The sequence below is a fragment of the Phoenix dactylifera genome, chromosome 10 (assembly GCF_009389715.1).
Source record: "Phoenix dactylifera cultivar Barhee BC4 chromosome 10, palm_55x_up_171113_PBpolish2nd_filt_p, whole genome shotgun sequence".
In the NCBI taxonomy this organism is placed as follows: Eukaryota; Viridiplantae; Streptophyta; class Magnoliopsida; order Arecales; family Arecaceae; genus Phoenix; species Phoenix dactylifera.
In genome coordinates, this window is record NC_052401.1 from 14,110,361 (window position 1) to 14,137,591 (window position 27,231).

General features: G+C 42.7%; 1 long non-coding RNA gene across 1 annotated transcript in view; it reads left to right on the forward strand.

The window, feature by feature from the left end:
* Window positions 1–26,486, forward strand: part of LOC120112207 — a 50,230-nt gene extending 23,744 nt beyond the window's left edge. The window contains exon 3 of the long non-coding RNA XR_005513722.1: window positions 25,336–26,486. This is a non-coding gene — a long non-coding RNA (uncharacterized LOC120112207). The remainder of the gene's footprint in view (window positions 1–25,335) is intronic.
* The last annotated feature ends 745 nt before the right edge of the window (window positions 26,487–27,231 follow it).

The window sequence follows — 27,231 nt, forward strand, 5'->3', positions numbered from 1 at the left end:
GGGGGTTGGCTTAAATAGCCACAGAAGACTGTAGCAAGGCAGAGAACAACCATTCCACTCCAAGCATTCAAGCTTTCAAGCTCTGCAACGTGCTCTTCAACGAAAAAGGGGAAGATCAGCATTTACTGCAACCAACTATATCTTCCCAGCAATTTAAGCCTCCTCCTCCTGCATTCAAGTCGACTACTCATTCGAGAGGAGACCGGAGTTCAAGAAGCCATTCCTCTACTTCAGCTTAAAAGCGTTTGAGGGCTTCTAAACTCCTCTTTTGATTATATTGTTTTACATCTGCTTTTGAGAAGCTTATTTTCCTTTCTTTCTATAACTTGTATTTACTTGGTTCAATCGGGGGATTGAATCAAGGGGACTAAGGTTGGTTGGTGAGCCAAGTTAAAAACCAACGTGTGTAAGGGTTTGATTGTGAGCCCGGAAAAACAATCGGGGTTGGTTCTAGTGGGTGAGCCTGGAAAAACTGACCGAGTTCGTTGTGAGCTCGTAAAACAACAAGTTTGGTTGTGAGCTTGCAAAACAACCGGCTGTAATCCAAGGGGGTTATAGTGAATTCCCAAGAGAGACTTGGGGAGTGGACGTAGGAGCAAGGGGTAGCTCCGAACCACTATAAAACTCTGTGTTTGCATTGGATTGTCTCTCTTCTTCTTCCCCTCACATCACTCACAGCACTTAGCATTAATTAAATAACTTGCAATAATTTTTAATTAATCAACCACATCGTTTTAATTATCTAAATTATTTTAAAACCCAATTCATCCTCCCCCTCTTGGGTTGTCTATCTGGGCAACACCATCATCACATTGGATATGATGTTGAGAAGCCACGCCAGAGTAATTTGATCATGAAGCCATGACTCATAGGCCAAATTAGAAATTAGCTTCTCTATTCTTCCATGATATGAAATTGTAACAATCATTGGAGGTGGAGGCGAGGTTGTGCCATCTACAAAATTCCATAGTCGGTTGGCTATTAAGGGAGGTTGAATACGTGCCTTCCAAATAATAAAATTATCTTGGTTAAGTTAAACAATATCTTGGATAAGTTAAACAATAATTGAAGGCAGAGTGGTAAGTGTAGGCATGGAGTTTGAGGAGGATGCCATGGAGATAGCTAAGGTTGAAGGCTTTGGTACCATGTGGGAAGAAGAATACATGGAAAAGAAAATATTGTGAAAAATTTTTCCTACTTGCTCTCATTAGGTAATCATGTATATTTATAGTTGAGAATATACAAAAGATTGTAACTAGGATGATACGAAGATAGAAGAAATAATAAATGGATCTTTAGGATCAATCCTAAATTTATGCTATTTGAAATTCAAAACTCAAAATAGAAAAGTCAATTTAAAATTCAAAATTCAAAATTTCTTGAATCAAGGATGCTTGATATGTAGCTTGATAGGGCTGAGATGAAGATTCTACCGATGAGTGGGTAATTAAATGGTATAACGGAGAAAGTAGGATGAGCATAACATATGGAGACTTGATATAGGGCTGAGATGAAGATTCTGCCAATAGGTGGGTAATTGAATGGTATAACGTAGGAAGTAGGATGAGCATGACATATGGAGACTAAGAGATGGAACAACGAATGAGCTAGAAGATGCAACCAATGAACCTCTAGTGGTGGATGACGTAGTATAACAGATTTTCATCTTTTCCTTTCCAAAACAAGCTGGCAATGACTTCTACATGTGGTAGGACCCAATAAATAGCAAAGTGTAAAGTTAATTCTGGAGATAGTTTAACTCAAAATAAGCTAGTGTTCACCCAATATTTACTGAAAACTATAAAGAATGCTATGAAAGTTAAAAAATCATCGAAGCATGTGAGGTGGAATCTAATAGTAGGAAATTAATGTTTTTAATAGTATCAGAAATATTGCAAGAGTTAGAAGTCATATAATTTAAGCACGTGCTGATGAAATGTAATGGAGGAACGCCTATCAAAATGGGACAACTTATTACTACAATAGAGTGTCATGTACTCTAGAAGCTCATGAATGGTTAGATTTTGGATTTAGAAATCAGATGGGCTATGTGATACTTGAATTTGCTGTGGTGTGCAACTATGTCATGCAAGATACCTAAATTAAAAAGCAGGAAGCGAGGTTCAAGAATGGTAGTGCAATTGCAATTGTATTATTTTTGTCTTAGAACAAATGAATTACTTTTGAGGTTTATACAAATTATTTTTAAAAGAAAATTTGACCATTTGAATAGATTTTCCCCTTGTGGATTGTCATTAATTTCTTTTATTAAATAAAGCAAGTACATTGTTAGAACATGATTTCCTCAATCATCTTCTTTAGTTGTAGAATTGCGATCTGTTGCCCAAGGTGACAAGTCAAGAGGGGGGGTGAATTGGTTTCTCTAAATTTTTACTATTTTAATTGAGTCAATTGATGAGTGAGTGAAGTTAAGACAATATACAATGCAAACACACAAGAAGTATAGTGATTCGGTGCTCTTCTAAGTACCTACGTCCACTCCCCAAGCGACCCTTTGGAAATTTACTATAATTCCGCGGATTACAGTTGGATTGTTTTCCGGGCTCACAATCCAAAAACCTTTACACTTTGGTTTTTCGGGATCACCAAAAACCTACGTTGGTTTTACGGGCTCACCAACGAACCTTCACAATTAGTTTTACGGGTTCACCAATAAACCTACACCGTTGGTTTTACGGGCTCACCAACAAACCTTTACAAGGTGATTAAAAAGAAGAAGAAAGTTGAAACTCCTAGATGAGCAAATATAATAATTATAAGCTACAAAGAAGAGTTTAGAATATAGTTATCGTTTGATGAGACTTCTCTCTTCTTTGTCAAGATTGCTTCACTCTTCAAAGGTTGATGGATCTCTTAATGTTGCTTAGAATCTGCTTTTCCACTTCCTTTTGACTCTTGAGTGAAGCATTTGGATGAAGAAGATTAGAGCACTTGTCTTTCTTGTGTAATCTTTGATATTTTTGCAAAAGAATTTATTCTTTGATGAATAGTGTCACTTTAAATAGTTTTTCTCATCCATTGGACACCCTCCATTGGTTAGATTTCAAAAACTAGCCGTTACTTACTGTTGGGAGGACAAAAAGTACTTCTGCAGAACTAGCCGTTATGCTTTTGCCCGTGCTAGCCGTTATGCTTTTGCCCGTGCTGGGGTCGACCCAAACTTTTCTGGGATCGACTCAAACCACTGTTCATCAGACTTGGGATCGACTCAACTTTCACTAGGGTCGACTCATGCTACATTGGGGTCGGCCCTCTCAGAAAATACAGAACCTTATATTTCAGCCATTTTTCACTGGGGTCGACTCAACTCTTTTTGGGTCGATTCAAGGTACAGTGGGGTCGACTCAAGTTTCATTGGGGTCGACCCTCTCAGGGATTCTAGAGATCCAGTTTTGAATGACACAACCTTGGGGTCGAGTCATGTTCAGTTGGGGTCGAGTCAAGGTGGGGTCGACTCAAGTTACATTGGGGTCGACCCTCACAAAGATTTCAGAGACTTGTTTTCTTGAGGCTTGAAGATGGGGTCGACTCAAGCAAGCTTGGGGTCGACTCAACTACTGTTCATTCGTGCCATTTTTGCAGAAGTGTGCCTGATGGTTCCTTGATGTGCCGGGGTCGACTCCATCAATCTTGGGATCGACTCATTTCACACTTTGCTGCAACTTAAGGTTAGATTTATCCGTATAATCAATGAAATATACTTCAAGCAATTTTGAATATATGCCATGATATTGCTACATACTCTTAATAATGAAAATTACTAATATCTCCTTAAGAGTACGTTTCACTTGAAACTTTGCCGAATTAGAATTTAGAATTCATTATCTCTTTTCTATCGCAAATTTTATCTCATTATTAATCATTGAAATACATCTTGATCTCATTCTTTTAATGTACCGAGAGTGTCGAACTCAGTAATGATGTATCAAATTAATCTGCAGTATTTAATTAGATATTCCCTTAATGATTGTGTTAATCATCAAAATACCACTATCATCCTCATGATCTTAGAAAATGGTACTATTATGTATTCATAAACTAAAGGAATACGAAGGAGCCATACTTAGAGGGGCATATTTTGGATAGTAGTTGAACATGATTGTTCTTTCACCATCTATATGAAAGCTTGAAAAGAATTGTGTTGGGTTGAATGCATAATAAGATTGTGTTTGGAAATGTAATAAGAGGGAGTAAAAGCCATTTAACTTAGTTATTCAATCCCCTTTCAACCAAACACTCATTGGAATACTTTGCTTAAACTACTTTTCAAAAGGGTAAAATGGGTATTTATGATAAGTTGGTACACAACTTTTTACCTTCTAAACCTATTTACCCCACTAAATCCAGAAATAAATTACCCCAGTATGTAGGGCAGAATAATTTATTTCAGAGTAAAAAGGAGTAAGTTAACTCATTTACTCCGAGTTAACATATTCTGCTTCCAAACATATTATGAAAGTGGTTGGAAGAATTAGAGTTAGTAGATATGCAAATATAAGATGGCGGCATTTGGGAGCAAGGGGGATAGCAATAATTCTTTGGAGTCAAACTACTAAAGGAGCAATTTTGGATCTTGAATGCACACTAATTGCGCATTAAAGCAAATCTCCTAAATGCACAAAAAGAAATAGCTTGGGTCGTGCATAGTGTGACTTGATTTAGGCCTTTCCCAAATTCCCACTCATTAAATTTTCATCTTTGCAGTTCCCTCTTAAGTACTATAGAGATTAAAATGAAGTTAGAAGAGCCTTCCTGCTTATTCACTTTTCATCTTTTTTTGCTTGGCCAAATAGGGTGGGTTGGGCGCCTTAAAGACTTCAAGCAAGCATTTCTAGCCAAGTGAGGATTGAGATCAATTGATGGCATTTGATTCTCCTTGGGGTCCATAAATCATGAGAGTCTGCTACAATAGAACAAGAGTGATGCTTTTCTGGGCAAAAGACAATCCAAAGCTTCTCCAATATGGTAAGGCATCTTGGGAAGTCTTGACCCATTCTGGATTTGTAGCAATTTTGATATGAGTAATGGTAAGTGTTACGGGGGAACTTAGCCACCATGCCCCACGTGACCGGCACGCGCGCCCAGGAAGACTACGGCAGCCCCTTGATCCAGCAATCCGACCCCGAGTCGGACATCTTCGGCTCCGCAGCCCGACCCCGAGTCGGCAGCCCCTTGATCCAGCAATCCGACCCCGAGTCGGACATCTTCGGCTCCGCAGCCCGACCCCGAGTCGGCAGCCCCTTGATCCAGCAATCCGACCCCGAGTCGGACATCTTCGGCTCCGCAGCCCGACCCCGAGTCGGCTGCCCCTTGATCCAGCAATCCGACCCCGAGTCGGACATCTTCGTCTCCGCAGCCCGACCCCGAGTCGGACATCTCTCGACAACGACAGGCTATTCCCCAGAGGCACGCCGCAGCCTCCTGCTCCACTACTCCCTGCAACGGTTGTATCTGGCGCTGCTCCACGATCCCCTGTAACAGCCGTACAAGGCGGAGCTCCACTACGCCCTGTCATGGCCGTACCCAGCGCTGCCCCACGACGCCCTGTAACGGCCGTGTCAGTGGCAGCTCCATCGTGCCCCACGATGACGAACCCCCCTGAAAGACCCCCCAGCCTGCTATATATGCGGCTGGGGGGAGGAGGGGGGGTAAGCGAGAACTTCCAGAGCATTCTCTTACTTGCTACTATTATCTCTCCTTCTCCTCCAATCTCCTCTGACTTGATCGTCGGAGGGCCCCCACTGCCCCAGTGGTGGTGCGAGGCTTGCTTGCAGGTTTTCCGGTGGAAGGTGGAGCGCAATCAACACCAACCAAGGCAACTCAAACGGAACCCCGTTCACACCGCTGTGCCAATCGTTCTCGGTTTGGACCACCAGCAACAGTTGGCGCTAGAGGAAGGGACGAATCTCAGAGCGATCGTAATGGCACGGCGAGGTGGTCGTGGAGCTTCCAATGCCTCCGGTCGCAGGGCCTCTCGCGCCTCCGGCCGGGAGGCCGCTGCGTCTCCAACACATTCTCAGCAACACTCCACCACTCCACCTCCCATTCAGATGGTCGAAGCCGCTCAGTTCGACCAGTTAGCCCAGCAGGTTCGCACCCTCGCGGAGGCAGTGCAGAACCTGCAGGGTGTGATGTCTCGGGCACCGCAGCGGGCCCAGGAGCCGCTGCTCCCTGAGCGCTCACCTGTCCTCCTCAACCCGCGCTCCTTCCTCTCCCATGGGGAGGAGCGCCGGCGCGAGGAAGATTCTCGAGCACGGTCCATTCTGCCGGGACCTTCCCATCGGAGCTGCGCGGGGTACGAGAGGCGGGCCCGGGCGCGTTCCCAGACCCCCCAGTCCTCAAGGAACCCGCGCTCCAGTCGGTCCCCCTCTCGGTGCTCCTTGTCTCCCACCCATCGGTCGTGCTCCCTAGACCGGCGGGTGGACGATCTCCACCGACAACTCCAAGGTCCGACCGAAGCTTTTCAGAATCGGAGATCTGGTGCTAAGGCGAGCTAAAGCATCTCAACCTGCGGAAGGTGGGAAGCTAGCGCCAAATTGGGAAGGCCCGTATAGGGTTCGCTGGGTAAACCGACCTGGCTCCTACCAGTTGGAGGCCCTAGATGGTCGAGAAATTCCAAGGAGCTGGAATTCCGCTAACCTGCGGATGTATTACCAGTAGAACGACAATGCCAGAAAGACAGTTCAAAAATGTATAACACTTTTCATTTCAATAATTTCTGATTACAATGGCGTGCTCGTGTGATTACAAGGAATTCCCAGAGGGGAATTAGGGTGTAAAGAAAGTAAAGAAGAGGTGGAGACTCCGAGGAGCTGAAGATCTGGGATCCCGAAACCTCCATCCGAAGCGGCTGCAATCCCACCGGAAGTGGGTGCTTCCAACCGGAGGCGCCATCGACGTCTCACGAAAAAGACGAAGAGCCAGCGCGGATGAAGAAGAAGTGGACGAAGGAGAAGTCCACACTGCTCCTACCCAGAGGCGCCATCCACGCCTCACGAAAAAGACGAGGAGCCGCCGCAGAAGAAGCTCCCGCTGCCTCCAGGGGAACGCCACCTCCAGGTGATATTCCGGTCCTCCCCAGTGTTAGGGGAGAGAAGGAATACAAGGGAGAAGAGCATATGGAGGCGCGGTCCCGGATCAAGCGTCTGGCGCGGAGCTCAATCGGGAGGCTGAACTTCAAGGAGGGGAGACGTGATCCCGGATGAAACGCCTAGAGCGGAGTTCCGCCGGGGAGAACCTCCTTGTTGATCCCAGATGAAACGGCTAGTTGGCGGAAGTCGCGAAGGGCGCGCCTCCCGTTCCTTCGGTAGGGGTCTCTCAACCATGCGCCGGAGAGGAGGCCCACGATCCATGGCAACCTGAACAGCTCCGGCTTGGCAGGCTCCATCGCACCTGCACCAATATTTATAGCCAAACTGCGGCCCCCCGGTCGTTCCGATGCGGGTGGCTCCAATAAATGCGGGCGCATTGAATCCGGAGCCGATACGGCTCTCGAGGCGTATCTTCCCGCGATTTCCTAAGCGTTATTCTCCTTAATCGCATTCTTTGTGCAGGACACTCCGGGTGGCCTGTACCCTAGGTCCACATATCTCCGCTCGCGCCCAGGCCGCATCCGCCTCGAAGAACGCGCGTATCGCGGCCGCTTAACTGACACTCCTCGCAAGCAGCAACTGGCGATCCGATTTCCCAGGTAACCCCTCAATTAGCATTTAATGCCCATCTGGTGTTCCCCAGGCGACGCTTGGAGAGGAGGAGAAACACGATCGCAGCTGGCCACGGAGAAATCCCGTCGGGCGGCAAGCGACAGGCGCACGACCAGCGAGCGGAATTTTCCGAGGCTCGGCCCTCGGATGCCAGGCTAACCCGATGATCATCCCGGGAGCAGACTAGCCTGAAGCCCCGACCGGTCGCCTCGGCTTGCGCCAGCCTTGGCCGACCAACGAGCGGAATTTCCCGAGGCTCGGCCCTCGGATGCCAGGCTAACCCGATGATCATCCCGGGAGCAGACTAGCCTGAAGCCCCGACCGGTCGCCTCGGCTTGCGCCAGCCTTGGCCGACCAACGAGCGGAATCTCCCGAGGCTCGGCCCTCGGATGCCAGGCTAACCCGATGGTCATCCCGGGAGCAGACTAGCCTGAAGCCCCGACCGGTCGCCTCGGCTTGCGCCAGCCTTGGCCGACCAACGAGCGGAATCTCCCGAGGCTCGGCCCTCGGATGCCAGGCTAACCCGATGATCATCCCGGGAGCAGACTAGCCTGAAGCCCCGACCGGTCGCCTCGGCTTGCGCCAGCCTTGGCCGACCAACGAGCGGAATCTCCCGAGGCTCGGCCCTCGGATGCCAGGCTAACCCGATGATCATCCCGGGAGCAGACTAGCCTGAAGCCCCGACCGGTCGCCTCGGCTTGCGCCAGCCTTGGCCGACCAACGAGCGGAATTTTCCGAGGCTCGGCCCTCGGATGCCAGGCTACCCCGATGATCATCCCGGGAGCAGACTAGCCTGAAGCCCCGACCGGTCGCCTCGGCTTGCGCCAGCCTTGGCCGACCAATGAGCGGAATTTCCTGAGGCCTGACAACCCTCAGATGCCAGGCTAACCCGATGATCATCCCGGGAGCAGACTAGCCTGAAGCCCCGACCGGTCGCCTCGGCTTGCGCCAGCCTTGGCCGACCAACGAGCAGAATTTCCCGAGGCTCGGCCCTCGGATGCCAGGCTAACCCGATGATCATCCCGGGAGCAGACTAGCCTGAAGCCCCGACCGGTCGCCTCGGCTTGTGCCAGCCTTGGCCGACCAACGAGCGGAATCTCCCGAGGCTCGGCCCTCGGATGCCAGGCTAACCCGATGGTCATCTCGGGAGCAGACTAGCCTGAAGCCCCGACCGGTCGCCTCGGCTTGCGCCAGCCTTGGCCGACCAACGAGCGGAATCTCCCGAGGCTCGGCCCTCGGATGCCAGGCTAACCCGATGATCATCCCGGGAGCAGACTAGCCTGAAGCCCCGACCGGTCGCCTCGGCTTGCGCCAGCCTTGGCCGACCAACGAGCGGAATCTCCCGAGGCTTGGCCCTCGGATGCCAGGCTAACCCGATGATCATCTCGGGAGCAGACTAGCCTGAAGCCCCGACCGGTCGCCTCGGCTTGCGCCAGCCTTGGCCGACCAACGAGCGGAATTTTCCGAGGCTCGGCCCTCGGATGCCAGGCTAACCCGATGATCATCCCGGGAGCAGACTAGCCTGAAGCCCCGACCGGTCGCCTCGGCTTGCGCCAGCCTTGGCCGACCAACGAGCGAAATTTCCCGAGGCTCGGTCCTCGGATGCCAGGCTACCCCGATGATCATCCCGGGAGCAGACTAGCCTGAAGCCCCGACCGGTCGCCTCGGCTTGCGCCAGCCTTGGCCGACCAACGAGCGGAATTTCCTGAGGCCTGACAACCCTCAGATGCCAGGCTAACCCGATGATCATCCCAGGAGCAGACTAGCCTGAAGCCCCGACCGGTCGCCTCGGCTTGCGCCAGCCTTGGCCGACCAACGAGCGGAATCTCCCGAGGCTCGGCCCTCGGATGCCAGGCTAACCCGATGGTCATCCCGGGAGCAGACTAGCCTGAAGCCCCGACCGGTCGCCTCGGCTTGCGCCAGCCTTGGCCGACCAACGAGTGGAATCTCCCGAGGCTCGGCCCTCGGATGCCAGGCTAACCCGATGATCATCCCGGGAGCAGACTAGCCTGAAGCCCCGACCGGTCGCCTCGGCTTGCGCCAGCCTTGGCAGACCAACGAGCGGAATCTCCCGAGGCTTGGCCCTCGGATGCCAGGCTAACCCGATGATCATCCCGGGAGCAAACTAGCCTGAAGCTCCGACCGGTCGCCTCGGCTTGCGCCAGCCTTGGCCGACCAACGAGCGGAATTTCCTGAGGCCTAACCCTCGGATGCCTGGCTTAGCGCCGGAAAAAGTTCCTGAGGCCTAACCCTCGGATGCCTGGCCTAGCGCCGGAAGAAGTTCCTGAGGCCTAACCGTCGGATGCCTGGCCTAGCGCCGGAAGAATTCCCTGAGGCCTAACCCTCGGATGCCTGGCCTAGCGCCAGAAGAATTTCCTGAGGCCTAACCCTCGGATGCCTGGCTTAGCGCCGGAAGAAGTTCCTGAGGCCTAACCCTCGGATGCCTGGCTTAGCGCCGGAAGAAGTTCCTGAGGCCTAACCCTCGGATGCCTGGCCTAGCGCCGGAAGAATTCCCTGAGGCCTAACCCTCGGATGCCTGGCCTAGCGCCAGAAGAATTTCCTGAGGCCTAACCCTCGGATGCCTGGCCTAGCGCCGGGAGAATTCCCTGAGGCCTAACCCTCGGATGCCTGGCCTAGCGCCGGAAGAATTTCCTGAGGCCTAACCCTCGGATGCCTGGCCTAGCGCCGGAAGAATTTCCTGAGGCCTAACCCTCGGATGCCTGGCTTAGCGCCGGAAGAAGTTCCTGAGGCCTAACCCTCGGATGCCTGGCTTAGCGCCGGAAGAAGTTCCTGAGGCCTAACCCTCGGATGCCTGGCTTAGCGCCGGAAGAATTCCCTGAGGCCTAATCCTCAGATACCTGGCCTAGCGCCAGAAGAATTTCAAGAAGGTCAGCTTGGAGGAACCCCCGGGTCGGGAACGCCGGGCACGTCCGCAGGGGGTAGGGAGGCGGTTGGAGAATCAGCAGGCAATGACGCCTCGGTGACGCCAGAGGACGCCTGGCTGCCGAAGGGTCGCTCGCGCCCCAAAGGCGAATCGACGCCATTAAGGAAGGATGTCCGCCGAAATCCTCAGACTGCCAGGTCAGCAACAACCGCCATACGCCATAAAGAAGGCGGGGAGCTCGAAGCGCGCGCGCCTCTCCGAGGGATGGCGGCAATCTCGAAGCATCACTCCCTTCACCCGTTCCCCTTCTGGTTCCGGGCTCGGAAGTGGGGGGCTACTGTTACTGGGGAACTTAGCCACCATGCCCCACGTGACCGGCACGCGCGCCCAGGAAGACTACGGCAGCCCCTTGATCCAGCAATCCGACCCCGAGTCGGACATCTTCGGCTCCGCAGCCCGACCCCGAGTCGGCAGCCCCTTGATCCAGCAATCCGACCCCGAGTCGGACATCTTCGGCTCCGCAGCCCGACCCCGAGTCGGCAGCCCCTTGATCCAGCAATCCGACCCCGAGTCGGACATCTTCGGCTCCGCAGCCCGACCCCGAGTCGGCTGCCCCTTGATCCAGCAATCCGACCCCGAGTTGGACATCTTCGTCTCCGCAGCCCGACCCCGAGTCGGACATCTCTCGACAACGACAGGCTATTCCCCAGAGGCACGCCGCAGCCTCCTGCTCCACTACTCCCTGCAACGGTTGTATCTGGCGCTGCTCCACGATCCCCTGTAACAGCCGTACAAGGCGGAGCTCCACTACGCCCTGTCATGGCCGTACCCAGCGCTGCCCCACGACGCCCTGTAACGGCCGTGTCAGTGGCAGCTCCATCGTGCCCCACGATGACGAACCCCCCTGAAAGACCCCCCAGCCTGGTATATATGCGGCTGGGGGAAGGAGGGGGGGGGTAAGCGAGAACTTCCAGAGCATTCTCTTACTTGCTACTATTATCTCTCCTTCTCCTCCAATCTCCTCTGACTTGATCGTCGGAGGGCCCCCACTGCCCCAGTGGTGGTGCGAGGCTTGCTTGCAGGTTTTCCGGTGGAAGGTGGAGCGCAATCAACACCAACCAAGGCAACTCAAACGGAACCCCGTTCACACCGCTGTGCCAATCGTTCTCGGTTTGGACCACCAGCAACAGTAAGAATATCTGGTTTTAGTTTCTTAGATGGCTAACATCCAACATTTGAAATTTGAGAATCCTAATCTTGGCCATATTAGAGCTATTAGTGGAATTGTTTGCCATGACTCAGACCATGACTTTCCAAGGTCATTGCGTAATGGTGATGGGACTCGTTGAGAGTCCACTCCTTAAGATCTTTCTACAATTGTTTAAGCCATGGGGGTGGCTAAATCTTGTCATTAAATCTTGCAACTTCGAGAATGTAGAAGAGTACGATATTGGAGAAAGGTAAGATGTTCGTTTGTCTAGCTATCAACAATAAGCTACATGCCGGCAATATACTATGTCAAAAAGGATAGATGATCAGTTGAAATTGTGTAATTTGCATTTTAATTTTGGAATATAGGTATCACCTCTTTCTACTTTGTTCAACAACTAAAAATATATGGAACATGCTTGAACATCTTGAGCCGAGCCAACTGCTCTAAATCCCTATGGATGGCTTGGTGAAGGAAAAAAAATAAGAGGCAAATCCATCCAACATAGGTCAATCCCTTGGGCCAATTTGGAAGGAAAAGAATGTAGAATATAGCATGAGGAATAAACTAGGAACATGTGGCAATCAATACTTTTCTCTTTTGGAAACTCTAGTGACTTAATGTTGTATGGATGCTTTTACATTGGAACAAAGAAGATTAAAACTTGCTTAGTATGAGAGCTTAGGGTGAGGGTGGCCTCTAGCCCCTATTTATCTCTCTCTTTTTTTTCATTGCCTTATATCTTGCAAGTAAATTATCAGAGGAAAAAGAATGCAATGAGCTTGCCTACAACAAGATGATTTTTTTATTATCTTGATTTTTTGGTGCTTTGGGGTTTCCCAAACTTCTGCTAGATCAACATGATTGAGGCGTAAATGGTACATTCATAGTGTACATATATGTATTGCTCAAATCTTGACGATAGATTGATGTCAAATTGGTCAAATATTTTCAAATCAGCATAAACATCACTAAAATTTCAAGTCAACTGAGTTTATATCCATGCAATTTGGAATGGTTATTTTGAAATTTAGTTAAGAAAATTTAACACTAATACGCAAGCCAAGTAAGTTAATTTTGTTGCATAATGGTCCATTGTAAGCAAACAACAATATCCTGAATCGGGGCATGGAATTTATCAAATATTTTCTAATGGAGATCTATGCAAAAGAGCTAGGACTATGCATGGAAGTACATAGGGTCACCTAAAAGCTCAAGAAAGTGGGTTATAATTGACTTCCGAAGGCTCAAATAGGATAAAAATGTTTGTAGAATAATGATTAAAAGAGACAAAAGAAGCATTAAAAAGAAAAATTAATTGTATGGAAGAGTATGTCATTAGAGAGGTACATTGCGGGGAGAGAGAGGCTGAGATATCCTAATTTATCATTCCTTTAGATCCAAAGAGTATTGGGTGAAGAAGGTAAAAAGTCTAGAAAAGGATCCTTTTTTTCATATATAGAAATCAAGTAATCAACAACAGTTTCTGCTCTCAACAATTCTCCATATAACTTTTTTCCTTAGTTGTGTGGCTTTGTAAATTGCTTTATAAGACTACTTAATAGATTAGGAATCCCAAAGAAAATGGAGATAAAGTTGTGACAAGATAGAGTAAGAAATAGAGAAGAGAAAAGGTGTGCAATCTATTTGAATGAATTATTATAGAAGTTAGCCACCAATCAATGCCTCATTGGCCCTTTATGTTCAAATGATATGTCTTGAGCCCTTGGATACTTTTTAAAATTCCTTTAATTTTGATCCTTTAGTTCCATTTGTTTAGTATTTCTTGATTTATGGAGTTATACCTTACACATGTATAGTCACGTAAGTTATCATGTTATCAACATGTGATGACTCAAGTGGGAAACTAAAGAGCAGTGGAAATAAAAAATGGAGTTCCTTTTGCATGAAAATCTCTCCTTTCTAATTTATTTTTAAATAAAGACCTCTTATCCTCGTATTTGCAAATTTACCTTTATATTATTTTTTTAATTCCTTGGCACCCCATATCATTTAGTTCCACCTAATTGGGCTTAATTGCTAATTATGGTTAACTAGACCATCATTATGAAAAGAATGATGTTCTTATGGTGTATTAGTATTCCTAGCCACTTCCCATTTCTTTTCTCTTGAACTGTTCGTATCCTATCTATCTCACTATTGTTGCAGTGGTGATAAGATGTCTGTGATTTGCCTCTTCACTCTTTATCCCCATCGGGGGCTTTTGCGGATATCAAGTTCAGATTTTCTTGATCTAATACTCTACTATCTCAACTAGTCTATGGCCTAGACCTGGTGTGGAACAACTTCAGCGATTTACAGAATTCCTAATATCCAGAGCTGTATTTAGGCTGTCGATTACTACATTGGGCTGCTTCATTGGATTGCCAACCACTACTAGAGGACAGTTGGTTAGGGTATGCTATAAGGAGGCCTACTAAGTTTGTGCCCATCAAATTCTCTCAATGAGTCTATAAAGTCCTGGCAAAACATCAAGCCTCCTATAGCACCACAATTGTGAACATAGAGATATCAACGTTTTTTTTGAGGAAAAAAACACCATAAATTTGAGCATCTTGTATGGTGGCCGCTTGCATTGGTTGGTGGTAGTGAATAACCTGTGTTTAGTGTTGATGGTGCCAATGTTCATAAATTCCTCCTAGCTTGAGGTAATGATGTTGCAACTAGCTTCCGCTTTTCTTCGCCATCTCTCATGCTCTACATTATTGTTGGGAAGTAAGAATAATCAAGGGAAAGATATTAGAAGTACAACCATATAAAAAAATATAATGATTATGTTGAGGGATAAAGAAAGGAGTTTCATTTTTGTGCTCAATTTTGTTTTGTTTCATTTCCAGAGTTGAAATAGATGGAGTTATAGGATACTTTTGATCAGTCAATTCCTGTGAGGTGGTGAGAAGCTTGGGTTTGTTTGTTTGACAAGGATTAGTAGCTGCAATTGAGATAATGGGATTGGACACTTGGGTAAAGTAGGAAGGAGTCTATGTAAAGGGTTAGGTCCTAATAAATGTCTTGCTTGGGTATTTTTGGTATTATAAAAAACGGATGATTCAGATATATAATTTTCAAGGTTTGTGGTTGTATAATAATGTTTTAAAGAATATTCCATGTAACCATGTGTTGATTTGGGGAGGCTCCGTGGACTTAGTGCAATAACATGCATGATGTTGATTTCCAAATATTAGAATTGGAGGTATTTATCTGCGAATAAAATAGTGAGGGGTTTATGCAGAAAATGCAAAAAGAAAAACTCATAATTCATAGTATACTCATCTAGATGACAATTCAAAGGAGGCATTTGGAAAGTGAACATTGCCCTGAACAAAAAATGGAAATTGATCTAATGGCTAAAATTGAAAGTGATCTCCATATTAACATAAAATAAATAATTCTAGACAGGATACATCAATAACCCAAACCTAGAATCTAGATTTTTGAAACATAGAAGATAAATGGAATGTGGGGAGCTAATTCAAAGATCTAAGATGCATCAATATGCCAGGGGATAAGCTCAAAATATTGGTCTCTAAATCCCATTTCTAGTTCCTTCTACTCCTTGGTAGGACACTAGCATGGATTTGATCCTTGGTCTCCATATGAAGGGGTTTGACGCAAAAAAAAAAAAAATTCATACTGTGCAAGTTCCAAATATCTTCATGAAGATTTGCATGGAGTTCCATCCACCTTTGTATTAGACTAGGCGTCCGGTCCATTGGTCGTGGTAAAATTAATTTGTGGAAGAATATAGACACCAAATTGCAATCACCAGTCCTTAACATTCCCAAACTGATTTTATATTGAACTCACCAAGCTTGGAGAACCTTGTGGCTATGTATTGTGGAAGATCATGCAAAATCATGCAAACTAGTTTTTCTGTGTGTTGAGTTTGCTGACAGCAATTGCGCTAATTGAAACATCAAAAAGACTCCCTTTGGGGTTGCTTATGGTCACAAGCTGCAGTTGTAAACCAAAGTTTTGTTATCAGCTGATGTTGAGCTCGGCGAGGATGTGATAGTATCACATTAGCAAATCCACTAGAAGCTTTGAGATCCAATTGAAGCTAGCAAGAGGTGATCAGGTGACGGAACATCTTAGGTATGCTACCCTTGTGGGTCTTCTGACAAGTTTAAGCTTGTAAAGATCAATGCCCATAAAATTTTTAAAGGAGTTGATTTTAATGCCTTATTTATTGGACCTAGTGGAACCCTGAATTTATCCAATTTCTAATGTGTTCTGTTGGCTTGATGGCATTCAAGATTCTAATTTCTTCTGTATGGGGCATGGATCAACTTTCTAGGAAGTCATCAAATGTAGTTTTGGGTGTCCTAGATATAAAGGAGGCAACTTCAAGAAGTCTACACTCTTGACTCCTTGTTAAGTCATTTGGGCACTCTTGAGGCACATGGAATGTTGAAGAATTTAGTTCTGGAACTGTTTGATTGGTACATCCAAGTTTTCTTAAGAGAACTCCGATCTCTCCAACTGATAGGGAATTGTTATAGGAGCTCTTTAAAATTAATAAAAATAAAGGTCTAATGAGAACCAAGATCTCTCCAACTCGTTAAAGAATTGATATAATAAGAAAAAGGACAAATTCAGTCCCACGCTGCTCTGCTGAAATTAAGGTTATCTTAAAACTAAAGTTTGAATTTTTTTGGTCTAGAAGTTAATATAAATTGCTTGTGTATTTGTACTTTTCTTTTTTTCCTCCTTTTTCTCCATCTCTTTTTCTTTTTTGGTCTTTTTCTCTTTTTTTTTGGAGGGGGGGGGGGGGGGGTGCGGTGGGGGGCTTGTTTTCAATATTTGCTGCAGACCAGTAAGAGAAGTCATGTTTAGATGGATATAATGGTATTTATCGTTCTTGTGAGAGCTATGGAAGGGAAAAAGAATATTTCAAGGGTCAAGTCTTCATCATGCAATCTCATAATGTTCTACTAGAAGCAAAGTATATTAATTGTGAAAACCTCTCATTCCTTATGGACTGCGGCAACATTTTGCTGCAATTTCGTCTGTTCCTGGAACTTCCCTGGTTTCTCTCACAATGCTTCTCCTTCCTGAAGTTTTATTCCCTATAGTTGTCACTATTATTCCTCTTCATTGAATCCCAACAAGTACCAATGATTTCCCGAGTTAGAAAATAACTGTCATTGTTGACTATCCTGGCATAAAACCAAATTGGCCTCTAAGATTCACTTGATCTTAGCCAAAAGACCGAGAAAGGTATAATTGTCCTCTAAGGTTGCTGCTGTTTTCCATAACTTTTGATCTATAACCTTTACCACAACTTCAATGTGTGGTTCATGTTTTCACTTTTATGATAGTTAATGCAATGTTTTAGATCCCTCATACAGGTATCACAAGTCTTCTCTTTTGGTTATTTTTTGTTGTTTCTATTCTGGAATCTCATTTAATAAGATGGTTAGCCAAATAAAATTTATTTCCTCTAAGATTTTCTGTATGTCAATTAATAACTTAACTGGCCCTAGTGCATTGCTCTTCTACATCAAGGCAGTATCTACTTATTCGAATTGAATAGCAAAACACTCAGCAACTGTGCTAATGTGTTTGTGCGAAAACAATATCTAGGCTATAAAAATGTAAGATCTTTATAATTGATTCATAGATCTAGAGTTTTTAACATTTGATGCATAAGAAAGAAAAAATGCATGTGGACAAAGCATTGGAGCTTTTGTGCCTTCACCCACTAACCACCCTTTTAAACTCAATACGGTTCATATGCTGAGACTTTCCTAGGAGACACATAGACTAAATACTACTCAATGCTGTGAATCTGTAGATGATTAGCGTGTATACAATGTGGTATAACAATAAGGAGCCAGTATAATTGGCTGATTGGTGACAATTAAAAATCAATGATGTTGAGACATGGCTAGTCTTTACAAATTTTTAGAGGGACTAGATTTTTGATTGAAAAGTTGATTGAAAGATTCCTTTCAAATGTTAGATTGTAAAGTACAAATGTTGAAAAATAGGGAAGAAAAGTCATCTATAATTTGCATATTTTATGAGCAAAGACATTTAATTGAGCTTAAAATGTCAAGTTTCCACTGACATATGCACATATATAGCATGATCGGGCACCACATCAAAACAATCACTATAGTATACAGCCACCATTTGTCATAAATATCCTTTCTAATCAGAAGAATTATGTAGTATAAACAGGTAGATGTTGGAAGGAAAGAAAAGAGAAGAAATTTCACTTTATTAGTTTGCATATGTATAATTGTCTTCTTTTCTTCCTTCTCACTTCTTAAGGATGACGGTAAATTTTCCTATTTAGCGTCTCTTTTGGGAAAATCCTGCCAGATCCAGTAGGATGGGCTAGAGAGAGGGAAAGAAGAGAGTAGAAGAAGGGGAAGGAGAGACTAGTAAAAAAAAAGGGAAGGGGAGGGGGGCCGCTAGGGGTTAGGAGGTCTGGAGGCTCGATCCGAGCAGGATGAATAAAATAATCTCAAAAAGGTTTTTCTCATCATGCTAGAATCAAGCCATGACCCATCATACTCTCCCTCTCCCTTATCCTGCCCCTAGTTCATACCCACTGTGCCATCCCTCTATGCCTATCTTGCTAGATCTGGCAGATGTTGTCAACCAGGCCTTTGTATATTCAACCTTCTTTCACCTTGATTTTTCTAATGGAGAACATGGCCTTGACTTTTAGAATCCCTAGCAAAACCCTATCCACTTCTAAACTAGCAACCACATTATGTAATTATGTTTTAACTAGTAAAATATATGCAATAAAATGGATCCTAAAAGAAATGGAAAAAATCCAAAATAAGTTTAAGCCACTAATTGTATTTTATACCAATTCTGCTCACATGAAATAATTGATGATAATTGTGAAATTTTTAGATTCTCATTATTGTAGGAGTAAATGAAGAGCAGACAAATTGAGATGAAGAAAAAATTGAATCCACCTTAGAAAAATAATGAATCAAATTATCCAATAATTCTAATTATGTTTTCAGCTAATAAACAATGCTTTGAAGTTAGATTCTAAAAGAATAAGAAATCCTATATAAGTTATAATAATACTGTATATCAAATCTAACCACTTGAAATAATGAACGAAAATCATAACTAACATATCGTTACCATGGGTTTGAAACTGGGTTAGGAAGTTAACTCTTGGGTTTTGTCAGACCATGAACCTGATGCAATTTGTTGTATCAAGGACATTACCGCTTGTTTTAGTTCCTTAATATTCTCCAAGCTTCCTATTTAGGTGTCTATATTTAACTAATCATACACATTTTAGCTTCTATACCATGTATGATCTTCCAATTAGATAACTCAATTTTCTAGCGTGAAGTTTTTTCTTTTATAAAAATAGAGCAGATGGTAGCTTAAATCAAAAACCAAAATTGCATGACAGATGAAGATTCTGTGTGCTCAAATCGAGGTCATATGTCTCCTAGGGTAGAAGACTACAGGTACCAAAACTTCGTGAATGATGGCACATGGAAGGGATTGGTTCATATTTTATGGAAGGTAGCTCTGAAGTGTTCTGCGTGACACGATTTCTACAATTTGAGGTTTATTTTATATGTCTTGAGGTGGCTGATTATAGAAAATAAATGTCAACTCTGATTTTGCATATGCTGCTTGGAGCTAACTGTTGCTCTTAATGGCTTCAAAGAAGGAATGCCTTGACTCCGCCAGTGAATGTATGAGAAGCTCTCTAATTTATCATTCTGAGACTGCTTCAGATTAAGTTGGGGCTTAAGACCAATAACTTCTTATTTATAGGAAGTGGAATGAGCTGTTTTCTGTACTCCCATTGATCGCTCTTTCCTTGTTGCTAACACCATGGTAGTGGCAACAGGGAAATGCAACCGTACCATACTGTTACAATGCAAAACCAGCACAGGTATGAGAGTCAGGATGTCAAACCCTATGTTCCAGTATGTACCGGCTGTATCGATGCATACCTCCGTGCATCGATGGCATCATACAGATCATGTACCAGCGCTTTTCTTCAGCTTTTTATTATTATTGAAGCTGTCAATTTTGTGCCATACCATATTGTACCGTTCCTATGGAGAAGTGGCATGGGTTTAGTAATCATATTTAAAATCTTGGTGCTTGGTGTCATTGTAATTTGTCTTCTCTTTCAGCTGATAGTTTGAGAAGCTGGATCACTTTATTTGTTACTGCATCTCCCTTATTTCATGATTATATCTATACTTGCAATAATCACTCTATTTTGTTAATATTTTTTGTGGATGTTTCATATCTATACTCTCTTGCCACTATTACGTGATGTACTGTCTCTATTAATGAAGCACGTCATAAATGTCGAATAACCTTACCAGAGCACCTTTTATTTTCATTAACATTAGATAGGAAACCATGGTATATATCGGAAGTTTTTGCAGTCAGTTAGCAGGAGATAATAAGTGGACCTTTAGAGACAAGATCCAAGGGAATGCATCTCCACTTTTGGCAGCAGATGGGAACCCATAGGGTTTGCCCTCTTGTTGACCCTGAAGTTCAATGCTCGTGTATATTAGATGTCTTGAGTTCAATGGAACTGAAATTCTTTTATTATGAATTTTGTATTTGTGCCCATTGATTTCTTTATCTTCCATTTTTTTCTTTGGTTGTTTGTTGTATTTCAGGCTTATTGGTTGGTTCCATCTTAATGTTTTTGGGCAAACACCTTAAGTTCACATTGAACATATCTATTTTCTGCATCAAGAAAAAAGGAAGAAGTTTATCCAGTTACAGTAGGTTGTGGTCCTCTCGCAACATGTGAGCTCATTACTCTAGTTTAAATCCATATGCCTGGCATTGTTCTCATCCAACATCAATTTGGGAAGGATTTAAAGCACTTGTTGAAAGAAAACAAAAGTAAAAGAAAACTGATGCATTTAAATGGAGGAATTGCATTTTACCCCAAAGAACTCCCTTCATTTGGTCCTGGTGCCCTCCCCTTTGCATTATGTCTTTGTTTTAATGGTGTGGCTAGCTGTTTTTAAAAGAGAGACGCATATTTTCTGCAGTCTTTTTCTGCTTTTTCTCTTTCTGGCCAAACAAAAGCCCTAGTTTCAGAGTTTAGCTAGTTTCAGTCAGTTTTAACCTGTAGTTCAGCCAATATGATTGTTCCAGACAGTTCTGGCAAAGACTAACAGAAACTAAGCGTGGATGCTAAATTACGTATGCATTTAGGCGTTCTATTCATGGATCTTATTGATGGTATTGTAGCAGGGGAACTATTTTGTAGTAGTAACTTATAGGGGCATTGTGCCTTTTTGGTTTTCTCTTCTTATGTTCTAATTGTTGTCTACGATTTATCTTTACTTCAAGGATCAAGATTTAATGTTGTTAGGGTTTTGACTTTTGAGTCTATGCAAAGGTTGTAATTGTCACTTTTGAGGAGAGTTTGTTAGATGATTTAAATTCAAGAAAGAAGTAACTAAGGTTTGCTTTTTCTCCCTTTGCTTTTTAATCTTTCTCCCTACTTGTTTCCTCTAGTTTTTCTCTCTTTATTTTGCATTCTACTTTTCTTCATATTGTCTTGTTTTTCTGCTTTTATTTTTCTTAGTTATTACTGAACTTTTATCTAGTTGTATTTTGATTTATTTTCGATTTGTTTGTATGACTTTGATCTCTTTAGACCAATAGAAATCTTGGCATCCATTATTATACCTGGAGAGTTCTTTAAAAGCCTTGTCCCTATTCGTGAAACTCTACAAGCCTCTTGATGAAATTTCAGTAATTTGCTTCAAGATTTGCCATTGTTTATATGGAGCCCTAAGCCCTAATGTCCTACATTGGCAGGTTTGCTAGTTAGGAGTCAAGTCATATTGTCTCAATCATGGATTGTCTTATCGTCTTGTACCATACTAGGTGTGGACTAGTACAATACTCAAGTTTGGGTCTGTATAGGCCTTATACCAAGGCATTCCGAAATAAAAAGTGAGAAATTGTTGGAGGGTTGTTTTAGTATAGGATGCGTACCGTACTGTACCGTACCAACTCGCATCATACTGAACCGGTAAGGTACCAATACAATATCTGGTACCGAGATTGTAGACATTAATCTCAGCTCTCAATCGAAGTTTGCTTGCACACTGTCCCATACTAGGCATACCATACCATACTAATACTAAATCAAGACTCAGTATGGGGGGCATAAGTCTAAAATATATAAATGTTGGTGCAAGGTCTAGAATAGCTATATCATGCACACTTCTGTTTATATCAATGTTGCACAAAAAAAGTAGGAAAATGGGCACATCTTGAAGCAGCATGGAAGAGGTGGTGCTAGAATATGTAATATACACCCAAAGTACATTAAAGAGTTCCAAACTTCTAGTAATATTACACTAATTACACCTATATCTGATTTAATGAAATTTTTCAACAAGGTAAATAATATCTTTATTCAAGTATGGCAGAAATAAAAGGGGCATTCCTTAGCTAATGAGGAAGTCATATGGGTCAGCCTATGATGGTAAAGCCGCATGACGTAAGGCATCAAATGGTCCGACAGTTGTAGGTCACAGAATTCTTCCCTTCTGTTCTTTTCTCCATTCCCCTTGTTAGTTGGTGCTAGAGTTTTATTTTTATTCCCTATGCTTACTTCTTTCAGAATCTTTATTTCATTAATAAAGAAGATTGACTCCAATGTCGAGCATTTATCTAATTTATGTACCATATTCTATTGTAGTTATATGTTATCTCACCAATGTTTTGTATGATGAATGTGATATGCTCAGCCAATTGCTTTGGGTCTCTTTCTGTAGCTATAATCAACATGGTAACTTTTGTTATTGCTCTATCTTTGTCTTCTATATCTTCTTCATACTTCCAATATGATATTATGTAACCCTTCATTTTTTTCCAGAAAGGGAAGTTTTTTTTATCAAGTTTGTAATCTTTTTTTTTCTAGTTTTGCTATATATGTGCGAATTCTTAACTACATTGTATGCAGATACATGGCTAGTTCCTTATTATATTGGGCAAGTTATGATCTGCCCTTGGATTGACTGCCATTTTATATTTAGTCCTTGTTGACCAAATTTTTTTTTTCAGAGCCCTTAGTTTTGATGGCCATTTTTGTATGAGATTAAATCATCAAACAGAAATCAGAAAAAGGACTGGTGTAATGTTCCTCCATTGTATTATCCATTGTTTAACCTATCTGCCTGACCAACTCATCCATGATGGTGATGGCCACTGGGTCTTATACTATTGAGGTTGTCAAGAAGGGATTATCTTTTGAAACTATTTTTCTACATAACTTGTTTGATAGGTTTCGGTTGCATAAATGAGTCAGTTAAATATAATTAATTCTCATGATGCCATGACTTTCTATTCTTCTGACAGTATGTTCTCGGAGTTTTGGTTATTCAGAGCGATCACAATATTTTTTTTGTTCCTTTGACAAGCAAATAATTGTTTGTTCACCAACAAAACATGGGTATTTTTGTTTTTCCTCCCGACTTTTTGGAGTAGACATTCAAGTTTTGTTACTTATAATACTTAAGTTGGGTATTCAACTCATTTACTTTTTTCCTCTTTAATAGGTTGAACTTCTTTTGCTATTCTTGAAATATAGTTAGTCAAAATGCTACTGTACCATAAAAATGTAAAAAGCAAGCATTATTTTGTCAAGGCCTGTTATACTTGTTGATCCCTTCCGAACATTTTAAGATTTTGGGTTTACCGGTTAGCTAACATGGTATCAAATCCGAACATCATGGGTTCAAATCCCACATAGTTTATATTTAATTTCACCATCCATGGCCGTGAGTCTGTTTTTCTCTTGAGCAGTTCTCCTTTATTATCTTGAGTCATTCTTGACTTATTTGTGCTTATCTAGATATAACTTGTTTTTCTTTGGCAAAACCATTCACCACTTGTATGCTAATTGTTACAGCCAAAATGTCTCTACTTATATGCTCCACCACATTATCAATATATGAAGAACTCGAAGCCTCTTTTTGAGCATTGTCCCTATTCACACCTATAGGAGTTGCAGTCCATAATGAATGTTTTCATTCAATCCAGTTGTTGTATTAGTTGGATCTTCGTTCATCTCTGCAACTTGTAAAGAAGTTAGACTTTCAATAAACAGGTTTGTAAATGTCATAATGAATCAACTATTGATGGCTTTACATCATATTTATAATGTTCAACTTCCATCATGTATGCTTCCAGTTTTACAAGGAAAACTCTGATAACTAGTAAAACTTGCCTGTTCTCAGAAAAACTAGTAAAACCTGCTATTATACTAATGAATTAACGCCAGATTCAGGGTGCAACTCATGGCTTATCTAACTTCGTCACCCAAAGCAAGCACCTTCCATGCTTTAATTTATTTCATTATGATCATCACTCCATATGTATCGCAGTTGCATAATCCTTGGTATATTAGATAAACCATCTCTTGCTGTCTTTCATGGTTTAAAGGAAGTTGATTTGCTGTTTTATTTTTCTTTTTATTTGTTTACTCATTTTTTTTTGTATTGCGAATGCAATATAATTGCTTGGTATTGTCATTACTTTTTGATACTGGCAAATATAATACGCAAACTTGGGCAGTGGCAGGCTCCAAGATTGACCTGATATTGTTACTGTGCTATGTTGAGAAAAAAATTGTGTTTTATTCAGCTCATGGCTCAATCTACGTCATTGACCTGCTAAAAGTTCATTTCTCTCTCAATAAATAATCTCATGTTACTGAATCTTCCATAAAACAAGTATGCAATTTTATCCTTAGGAGGTATGTAGAAAAATTTTAATTTTAGCTATCATTAGGAGGTGTGTATAAACAAGAACTTAACATCCTCCCTCCGTAGTAACATATTTGTTACCCTTCTCCATGTTTATATACACGTTGGTTATTTGAGCAATTGTTCTTATGATCTGTATCCTTGCATAACCTAAGCTTTACCATTTTGAGCGTTCGTTATGCTTTCACTTGGTCATAGCTGTTATCTTCCTCATCTTATAGTTTAATGTCTAATTACAGTGCTGGTTGGCCAAAGTAGTCGATGCTGTTTTCTTTAATGCTTTGCAGATATGTGTCTAATTTCAAATGTTGTTTACGTGATAACTAAATTTTGTAATCATGTCAGATAAAAAGGAAAGCAGGATAGGGATTTGATTTTCCGAAATATCATACCAGTTTTGATAGTAAGAAAGTTAGATGAAAGAACTCTTAGGACCTCACTCCAAGCAGTGCTCTGAGACTCAGTAATCCAAAAATTTATAAATATAGCAGAGGGGAAAATATATACAGAACACTTGGCCTTGGTTTCCTAGACTGCCAAAAATTATTTTCAGTTTGTTTCTCTTGAGAACAGTGACTCAGTTTACCTAATCTCTGTAGATTGTGCTCAAATTTATTCAACTATTCACACTTGATCTAATTTTTGCATCATATATTACACAACTATGGATGAGAGTCGAGGATCAGCTTCTCCAATGATCACAGCTCCCTTTTCCTTCACATCCAACAGATAAGCTAAAGCTTCCATGCTAATAACCTCACCAGGATTTAATGCTGGAATACCTAGTGACTCCTGGGATCTCTCTTATTCGAAAGCCCAGCATCAAGTGCTGAATCCATGGCTTGACTGAAAATGGTATCCATGTTTTGGCTCAGTGGAGCTCTTGTGGCATCTAAAGATGCTCGAAGAAGATAGCTCGGCCTTGTGCTTTGAAGTGCTCGGAGACATTAGCTTACTCTCTCCTTGTCTATAAGATGTCCTGACATATGGAGCCTTGCTCAAATGCAGTCTCTGGTAGCCTTGGTTCTTCATCCACGATTACAGGAATGCCATGGGAAGTTAGTGCTCAAGTAGATAGTACTAGTGATCTCTCCAATGTTGCTGCATATGCCTTGGAAAGTTGGTGAAAGTGATCAGAACTGCAGCTGCTTGTTTACCACCAGGGATAACCCAATGCAAGTTGTACTCTGGAATTACTGTACTTCTTACTGCATCTGAGATGATCATAGCATGTGTTGCAGAAATATGCGCGGTCCATGGCAAAATCAGGATGTCACCAGGGGTGCAAGTTGCCATGTTTCTGCCTGAATGCCACTAATGGTGCCTCCGACAAGCAACCATGACTTAGATTTGAGCTTCAAGTTTACTCCCTTGGGAAAGAAGAGGTCATCAGTGACAGGTAATGGAGTTAAATAAAGCAAAAACATTTCTTTGCCAGTGAGCTGGGATTGCATGGTTGGAGCAGCTTTGCCTCGATTATGTCCGGGAAAATGAAAGCAGGCTGCATCTCGTCCTACAAAGGCCTTTTAGAGCAGACACTAGAGGGGCATTTATCTTCAAGTAGGGCAGCCTCCTTGACAGTAATCAAAGCAGTTGCATCGGAGGTTCTTAATTTGGTTGCTCAGTGAGGTATTCACTTGCTTCTTTGTGGGTGCTGGGTTAGTTTTCTTTTAGAGATTGAGATCTGGTGTAAACCAGCTGCAAATGTTTCAAGGCTAATCATTCAATGCATTTGTTGCCATGCAATTGTTATCAGTATGGTCTCATGGTGTAGAAATTTGTAGTATTTGAATGTGTTCTTGTTAGTGATGCATTTATCGGTCTATTGTGAGGCTTCACATATCTACAGAAAGCTAATAGTCCAACTGATTGGATGAGAACCTATATGGCTAATTATATCGGAACTACATTATAGAATTCCACAATTGATTGTTCTTCTTAATTTTTGAATATTTAATTATTCTAGATTAGTTTAATTTTATCTGACTTACCAAAAAATTGTTCTTGTAGTATATTATTGTAAAATAAAAAATAATGGACATATTTCGTAGGTTGTCTTAGTTTCAGAATACTTGATACAAAGAATAATGGTTGAGATTGCTCAACCTTGAGTATTTCCTGCAATCTCAAGGTAATAACAAGAATCAATGGAGGAAGTCAGATCTTGGAAGAGGCAGTACACAAAAACAGCAATTAGTCTGAGTATGTGGCCCATGAACTTCTTGGATTGAAGATAAGATGAACCGTTAACAAGACCATGTTCTTAATTTTAATATATACATGGATGTGAAAAGATGGAAGGTTCAATCCCTTGTCTACTTAATCCTCTCACTTGGTTGGGTTGGTTGTACTGACACAAATTGGTCGCTCATGCATCAAGTAGACTCAAACCAGGTAAAATTTGTTTGCTTTTTCAGATGTTATAACATCTGTTTAAATTTGAGCCTAGCATTACTTTTGGAATTTTGGGGATTTAATTGTAAAATTTGTTGTTTCTTTCCCTTTTTTGGGTTATGGTAAAACTAATCAAGGTTGGTTAATGATCTCTTTACATTTTAACTGTACTTTTCTGGTTTAGGCTGAATGTCCTAAACTCTTTTTTTTTTTTGCTCTTTCACTGTGCAA